Source organism: Anopheles merus, unplaced genomic scaffold (assembly GCF_017562075.2).
Source record: "Anopheles merus strain MAF unplaced genomic scaffold, AmerM5.1 LNR4000735, whole genome shotgun sequence".
NCBI lineage: Eukaryota > Metazoa > Arthropoda > Insecta > Diptera > Culicidae > Anopheles > Anopheles merus.
Genome location: NW_024428315.1, coordinates 15,826 through 25,000, shown reverse-complemented (window position 1 = coordinate 25,000; position 9,175 = coordinate 15,826).

Sequence of the window (9,175 nt, the reverse complement as noted above, 5' to 3'; positions counted from 1 at the left end):
GCTTGACTTAGGCTCCTTCCTTGTCAGACGAGTGACTTGACTTGGTCTGGAGAATAAGGCTTTACATTGGTGGACATGCATCGTGCTCCTAGCTTGTCAGACGAGTGACTTGACATGCTGTGGAGAAGGTTGCTTAACACTGATGAGCTTGTCGGCGTGCCTCCTTCTTGACTTGATTGTCTCGATGTGAGGACCGTGCGGACCACACCAGTGAGTCATATAAGTACACTCGTAGTAAGCTTTTGTTCACCTTGTCTGGTCTGTGTTGTGCTCGACCGCCTTCACAGACAATGGACTTGGTGGATACTGGTGAAGCTTGGTGCAGGCTCCTTCCTTGTCAGACGAGCGACTTGACTTGGTCTGGAGACTGTTCCTTTACATTAGTGGACATGTGTCGTGCTTCTTCCTTGTCAGACGAGTGACTTGACATAGGTTGGAGATGGACGCGTAACACTAATGAGCTTGTCGGCGTTCCTCCTTCTTGACTTGATTGTCTTGATGCGAGGAACGTGCAGACCACACCAGTAAGCTTACATGCTCTCGTTACAAGTTGTATATGTTGACCCGTTTGGGCCGGTTGCCTTGCGCATGATGATGTTGACCATGTTTGGTTAACGTGTCGTGTGTCGAGGTGGTCGGTCTTGGTAGTAGGATGTCTTGTGCATGGCGTGTTGACCTCGTCGGTCGATGTGTCGTGTACGAGATGACCTACTTGCCCGTCGGTTGTCCAAGTTGTATGATGTGTTGACTTAGTCGACGTGTCATGTGCTTGGATGATTGGCGTACGGGTCATGTATGGTGTACTTCCTTCGGTTGAAGGGATGTACTAGTACATACTTGTATTAATTGTTTATTTCACGATCTGGTCTTTTGATTGGATCGTGAAAAAACGCTAAGTCCAAGAATCCTGAACTCGAGAGGAAAGCGCTGATGGCAACCTTTTTGACAGGACGTCCCTAGAAAACGGCTTTTTCCTTTTCGGCATTAAGTGGCATGTTTAACGTGGCTAGAACATCTATTATCCTGCAAATGGCACTCAAGCTTGGCAAAAGTCTCGAAACACTCCTATCTTGACGCACCTGCAACCGCAACACGATGCAAAACAAATTGCACGAGCTACTGATACTTGTACCATGCACGGTACACGGTTCCGAAAATTACGCCTGAAAGTATGCAATTTGGTGCTACCCTAGGGAACTTGTATGGGGAAGCCTACCTACGCGTGTCGCACGTTGCAAGTTGCATGGTCGTCGATCAGAGGCATGCAAAAGCACCTATCTAGGGGAATTACTCTACGTTCTAGTAGCTAGTGCGATTTTCCGGTCCAGCACGGCAGTACGCCTGCATGCATACAATCCATGTACCAACCATGTACCTAGGCGTTGGTCAGTAGCTTTTGGCGCCACATGGAGAAAGTATTCGAGTTCAGATTTCTGGGACTTAGCGTATTTTTCAAAACTATTAATGGAAATTAAACTATAAATGGGTCACAAGCTAGGCGTTGCTCAGTAGCTTTTGGCGCCACATGGAGGAAGTATTCGAGTTCAGATTTCTGGGACTTAGCGTATTTTTCAAAACTATTAATTTAAATTAAACTATAAATGGGTCTCAAGCTAGGCGTTGGTCAGTAGCTTTTGGCGCAACATGGAGGAAGTATTCGAGTTCAGATTTCTGGGACTTAGCGTATTTTTCAAAACTATTAATGGAAATTAAACTATAAATGGGTCTCAAGCTAGGCGTTGGTCAGTAGCTTTTGGCGCAACATGGAGGAAGTATTCGAGTTCAGATTTCTGGGACTCAGCGTATTTTTCAAAACTATTAATGGAAATTAAACTATAAATGGGTCACAAGCTAGGCGTTGCTCAGTAGCTTTTGGCGCCACATGGAGGAAGTATTCGAGTTCAGATTTCTGGGACTTAGCGTATTTTTCAATCATATTAAACCGAATCAAACATAAAAATGATGAAACCTACACGACGTTCCTAGGTTATGGACGAAAAGTGACGATTTAGTGCCGGTCAGGATAGCCGTGCACCAAAATTGTGTACCGATCAGGGAAAGTACAACACGGAGGGCGCAGCCCGAGCGTACGCGTTCATGGATGTCCATGTTGGTACAAGTTGCCGGTCAGGATAGCCGTGCACCAAAATTGTGTACCGATCAGGGAAAGTACAACACGGAGGGCGCAGCCCGAGCGTACGCGTTCATGGATGTCCATGTTGGTACAAGTTGCCGGTCAGGATAGCCGTGCACCAAAATTGTGTACCGATCAGGGAAAGTACAACACGGAGGGCGCAGCCCGAGCGTACGCGTTCATGGATGTCCATGTTGGTACAAGTTGCCGGTCAGGATAGCCGTGCACCAAAATTGTGTACCGATCAGGGAAAGTACAACACGGAGGGCGCAGCCCGAGCGTACGCGTTCATGGATGTCCATGTTGGTACAAGTTGCCGGTCAGGATAGCCGTGCACCAAAATTGTGTACCGATCAGGGAAAGTACAACACGGAGGGCGCAGCCCGAGCGTACGCGTTCATGGATGTCCATGTTGGTACAAGTTGCCGGTCAGGATAGCCGTGCACCAAAATTGTGTACCGATCAGGGAAAGTACACTACGTTCCTATGACTTGGGTGAAAAGTGTTGATAAAGTGCCGGATAGGATAGACGGTGGCTTATCGTACACATCACAAACAAAAACCCCTTAGTGAGCAGTAGCAAGTGTCGATGGAACAAAGCGAAGGCAATACAAACTGATCAAGTACAATAAAGAACGCTACGTACTAGGACTTCTGTCCAAGAATGGTGTCCGCGACGGGAGGGCAATGGTCGAGCAAGCAGGTTTCCCTAGTAAACCTTGTATGGTAAACATACCCAAGCGTGTCCGTATGCACGCAACGATAGTCACGAACGGGCACATACCTAGGGAAAGTACTCTACGTACTAGGACTTCTGTCCAAGAATGGTGTCCGCGACGGGAGGGCAATGGTCGAGCAAGCAGGTTTCCCTAGTAAACCTTGTATGGTAAACATACCCAAGCGTGTCCGTATGCACGCAACGATAGTCACGAACGGGCACATACCTAGGGAAAGTACTCTACGTACTAGGACTTCTGTCCAAGAATGGTGTCCGCGACGGGAGGGCAATGGTCGAGCAAGCAGGTTTCCCTAGTAAACCTTGTATGGTAAACATACCCAAGCGTGTCCGTATGCACGCAACGATAGTCACGAACGGGCACATACCTAGGGAAAGTACTCTACGTACTAGGACTTCTGTCCAAGAATGGTGTCCGCGACGGGAGGGCAATGGTCGAGCAAGCAGGTTTCCCTAGTAAACCTTGTATGGTAAACATACCCAAGCGTGTCCGTATGCACGCAACGATAGTCACGAACGGGCACATACCTAGGGAAAGTACTCTACGTACTAGGACTTCTGTCCAAGAATGGTGTCCGCGACGGGAGGGCAATGGTCGAGCAAGCAGGTTTCCCTAGTAAACCTTGTATGGTAAACATACCCAAGCGTGTCCGTATGCACGCAACGATAGTCACGAACGGGCACATACCTAGGGAAAGTACTCTACGTACTAGGACTTCTGTCCAAGAATGGTGTCCGCGACGGGAGGGCAATGGTCGAGCAAGCAGGTTTCCCTAGTAAACCTTGTATGGTAAACATACCCAAGCGTGTCCGTATGCACGCAACGATAGTCACGAACGGGCACATACCTAGGGAAAGTACTCTACGTACTAGGACTTCTGTCCAAGAATGGTGTCCGCGACGGGAGGGCAATGGTCGAGCAAGCAGGTTTCCCTAGTAAACCTTGTATGGTAAACATACCCAAGCGTGTCCGTATGCACGCAACGATAGTCACGAACGGGCACATACCTAGGGAAAGTACTCTACGTACTAGGACTTCTGTCCAAGAATGGTGTCCGCGACGGGAGGGCAATGGTCGAGCAAGCAGGTTTCCCTAGTAAACCTTGTATGGTAAACATACCCAAGCGTGTCCGTATGCACGCAACGATAGTCACGAACGGGCACATACCTAGGGAAAGTACTCTACGTACTAGGACTTCTGTCCAAGAATGGTGTCCGCGACGGGAGGGCAATGGTCGAGCAAGCAGGTTTCCCTAGTAAACCTTGTATGGTAAACATACCCAAGCGTGTCCGTATGCACGCAACGATAGTCACGAACGGGCACATACCTAGGGAAAGTACTCTACGTACTAGGACTTCTGTCCAAGAATGGTGTCCGCGACGGGAGGGCAATGGTCGAGCAAGCAGGTTTCCCTAGTAAACCTTGTATGGTAAACATACCCAAGCGTGTCCGTATGCACGCAACGATAGTCACGAACGGGCACATACCTAGGGAAAGTACTCTACGTACTAGGACTTCTGTCCAAGAATGGTGTCCGCGACGGGAGGGCAATGGTCGAGCAAGCAGGTTTCCCTAGTAAACCTTGTATGGTAAACATACCCAAGCGTGTCCGTATGCACGCAACGATAGTCACGAACGGGCACATACCTAGGGAAAGTACTCTACGTACTAGGACTTCTGTCCAAGAATGGTGTCCGCGACGGGAGGGCAATGGTCGAGCAAGCAGGTTTCCCTAGTAAACCTTGTATGGTAAACATACCCAAGCGTGTCCGTATGCACGCAACGATAGTCACGAACGGGCACATACCTAGGGAAAGTACTCTACGTACTAGGACTTCTGTCCAAGAATGGTGTCCGCGACGGGAGGGCAATGGTCGAGCAAGCAGGTTTCCCTAGTAAACCTTGTATGGTAAACATACCCAAGCGTGTCCGTATGCACGCAACGATAGTCACGAACGGGCACATACCTAGGGAAAGTACTCTACGTACTAGGACTTCTGTCCAAGAATGGTGTCCGCGACGGGAGGGCAATGGTCGAGCAAGCAGGTTTCCCTAGTAAACCTTGTATGGTAAACATACCCAAGCGTGTCCGTATGCACGCAACGATAGTCACGAACGGGCACATACCTAGGGAAAGTACTCTACGTACTAGGACTTCTGTCCAAGAATGGTGTCCGCGACGGTCGGGGAAGCAGGTTACTTATCATGGCAAACAAGTTAAATAGCTACCTTAAGAGAACGAAAGTTACTGTGGATGGAACAAAACGTGTGCCTAGAATTCCTTCCTGGTTTCCCTAGTAAACCTTGTATGGTAAACATACCCAAGCGTGTCCGTATGCACGCAACGATAGTCACGAACGGGCACATACCTAGGGAAAGTACTCTACGTACTAGGACTTCTGTCCAAGAATGGTGTCCGCGACGGGAGGGCAATGGTCGAGCAAGCAGGTTTCCCTAGTAAACCTTGTATGGTAAACATACCCAAGCGTGTCCGTATGCACGCAACGATAGTCACGAACGGGCACATACCTAGGGAAAGTACTCTACGTACTAGGACTTCTGTCCAAGAATGGTGTCCGCGACGGGAGGGCAATGGTCGAGCAAGCAGGTTTCCCTAGTAAACCTTGTATGGTAAACATACCCAAGCGTGTCCGTATGCACGCAACGATAGTCACGAACGGGCACATACCTAGGGAAAGTACTCTACGTACTAGGACTTCTGTCCAAGAATGGTGTCCGCGACGGGAGGGCAATGGTCGAGCAAGCAGGTTTCCCTAGTAAACCTTGTATGGTAAACATACCCAAGCGTGTCCGTATGCACGCAACGATAGTCACGAACGGGCACATACCTAGGGAAAGTACTCTACGTACTAGGACTTCTGTCCAAGAATGGTGTCCGCGACGGGAGGGCAATGGTCGAGCAAGCAGGTTTCCCTAGTAAACCTTGTATGGTAAACATACCCAAGCGTGTCCGTATGCACGCAACGATAGTCACGAACGGGCACATACCTAGGGAAAGTACTCTACGTACTAGGACTTCTGTCCAAGAATGGTGTCCGCGACGGGAGGGCAATGGTCGAGCAAGCAGGTTTCCCTAGTAAACCTTGTATGGTAAACATACCCAAGCGTGTCCGTATGCACGCAACGATAGTCACGAACGGGCACATACCTAGGGAAAGTACTCTACGTACTAGGACTTCTGTCCAAGAATGGTGTCCGCGACGGGAGGGCAATGGTCGAGCAAGCAGGTTTCCCTAGTAAACCTTGTATGGTAAACATACCCAAGCGTGTCCGTATGCACGCAACGATAGTCACGAACGGGCACATACCTAGGGAAAGTACTCTACGTACTAGGACTTCTGTCCAAGAATGGTGTCCGCGACGGTCGGGGAAGCAGGTTACTTATCATGGCAAACAAGTTAAATAGCTACCTTAAGAGAACGAAAGTTACTGTGGATGGAACAAAACGTGTGCCTAGAATTCCTTCCTGGTTTCCCTAGTAAACCTTGTATGGTAAACATACCCAAGCGTGTCCGTATGCACGCAACGATAGTCACGAACGGGCACATACCTAGGGAAAGTACTCTACGTACTAGGACTTCTGTCCAAGAATGGTGTCCGCGACGGGAGGGCAATGGTCGAGCAAGCAGGTTTCCCTAGTAAACCTTGTATGGTAAACATACCCAAGCGTGTCCGTATGCACGCAACGATAGTCACGAACGGGCACATACCTAGGGAAAGTACTCTACGTACTAGGACTTCTGTCCAAGAATGGTGTCCGCGACGGTCGGGGAATTGTGTGTTTGACTCAATTACCAAATCCTAGGAACATACATGTAGTGTATACAAACATTAACATTAACGCGTACGTTTGGGCTGCGCACTCCAAATGGTACACAAATAAGGGTGATTTTATGATCAGACGGACAAAAACAAAGGTGGAGAAGACAGTTTTCGGCACGATGTGCACAGAGCTCATTTCGTCGTCCCGGGCGAATGGAAAAACACAAAAATCGCGAGTATCTTTCTAGGTTTCTGTCTATAAAAGGGCAGGCCAAAAGGTGACCGGTTGAGATAAGCATTTTAAGCATACAAGCACTTTATTGCAACTTTTGACACAAAAACTAGGTACGTACATGTAGATTGTACCAACATGGACATCCATGAACGCGTACGCTCGGGCTGCGCCCTCCGTGTTGTACTTTCCCTGATCGGTACACAATTTTGGTGCACGGCTATCCTGACCGGCAACTTGTACCAACATGGACATCCATGAACGCGTACGTAGTGTACTTTCCCTGATCGGTACACAATTTTGGTGCATGTGTACCAACATGGACATCCATGAACGCGTACGCTCGGGCTGCGCCCTCCGTGTTGTACTTTCCCTGATCGGTACACAATTTTGGTGCACGGCTATCCTGACCGGCAACTTGTACCAACATGGACATCCATGAACGCGTACGTAGTGTACTTTCCCTGATCGGTACACAATTTTGGTGCATGTGTACCAACATGGACATCCATGAACGCGTACGCTCGGGCTGCGCCCTCCGTGTTGTACTTTCCCTGATCGGTACACAATTTTGGTGCACGGCTATCCTGACCGGCAACTTGTACCAACATGGACATCCATGAACGCGTACGTAGTGTACTTTCCCTGATCGGTACACAATTTTGGTGCATGTGTACCAACATGGACATCCATGAACGCGTACGCTCGGGCTGCGCCCTCCGTGTTGTACTTTCCCTGATCGGTACACAATTTTGGTGCACGGCTATCCTGACCGGCAACTTGTACCAACATGGACATCCATGAACGCGTACGTAGTGTACTTTCCCTGATCGGTACACAATTTTGGTGCATGTGTACCAACATGGACATCCATGAACGCGTACGCTCGGGCTGCGCCCTCCGTGTTGTACTTTCCCTGATCGGTACACAATTTTGGTGCACGGCTATCCTGACCGGCAACTTGTACCAACATGGACATCCATGAACGCGTACGTAGTGTACTTTCCCTGATCGGTACACAATTTTGGTGCATGTGTACCAACATGGACATCCATGAACGCGTACGCTCGGGCTGCGCCCTCCGTGTTGTACTTTCCCTGATCGGTACACAATTTTGGTGCACGGCTATCCTGACCGGCAACTTGTACCAACATGGACATCCATGAACGCGTACGTAGTGTACTTTCCCTGATCGGTACACAATTTTGGTGCATGTGTACCAACATGGACATCCATGAACGCGTACGCTCGGGCTGCGCCCTCCGTGTTGTACTTTCCCTGATCGGTACACAATTTTGGTGCACGGCTATCCTGACCGGCAACTTGTACCAACATGGACATCCATGAACGCGTACGTAGTGTACTTTCCCTGATCGGTACACAATTTTGGTGCATGTGTACCAACATGGACATCCATGAACGCGTACGCTCGGGCTGCGCCCTCCGTGTTGTACTTTCCCTGATCGGTACACAATTTTGGTGCACGGCTATCCTGACCGGCAACTTGTACCAACATGGACATCCATGAACGCGTACGTAGTGTACTTTCCCTGATCGGTACACAATTTTGGTGCATGTGTACCAACATGGACATCCATGAACGCGTACGCTCGGGCTGCGCCCTCCGTGTTGTACTTTCCCTGATCGGTACACAATTTTGGTGCACGGCTATCCTGACCGGCAACTTGTACCAACATGGACATCCATGAACGCGTACGTAGTGTACTTTCCCTGATCGGTACACAATTTTGGTGCATGTGTACCAACATGGACATCCATGAACGCGTACGCTCGGGCTGCGCCCTCCGTGTTGTACTTTCCCTGATCGGTACACAATTTTGGTGCACGGCTATCCTGACCGGCAACTTGTACCAACATGGACATCCATGAACGCGTACGTAGTGTACTTTCCCTGATCGGTACACAATTTTGGTGCATGTGTACCAACATGGACATCCATGAACGCGTACGCTCGGGCTGCGCCCTCCGTGTTGTACTTTCCCTGATCGGTACACAATTTTGGTGCACGGCTATCCTGACCGGCAACTTGTACCAACATGGACATCCATGAACGCGTACGTAGTGTACTTTCCCTGATCGGTACACAATTTTGGAGCACGGCTTAGGAAATGTGCTTAAAATGTTATCAATCAATCCATTTAATCTTGTTATAGTCGATACTTACCGTGCCGACCAAGTAGGACACGATACAAGGCAATGTTGTTTGAGAAATAATATGTCCGCCATACATTTCAGTACAAAATTGCTCGGTCAGACCTACGGCGGGCC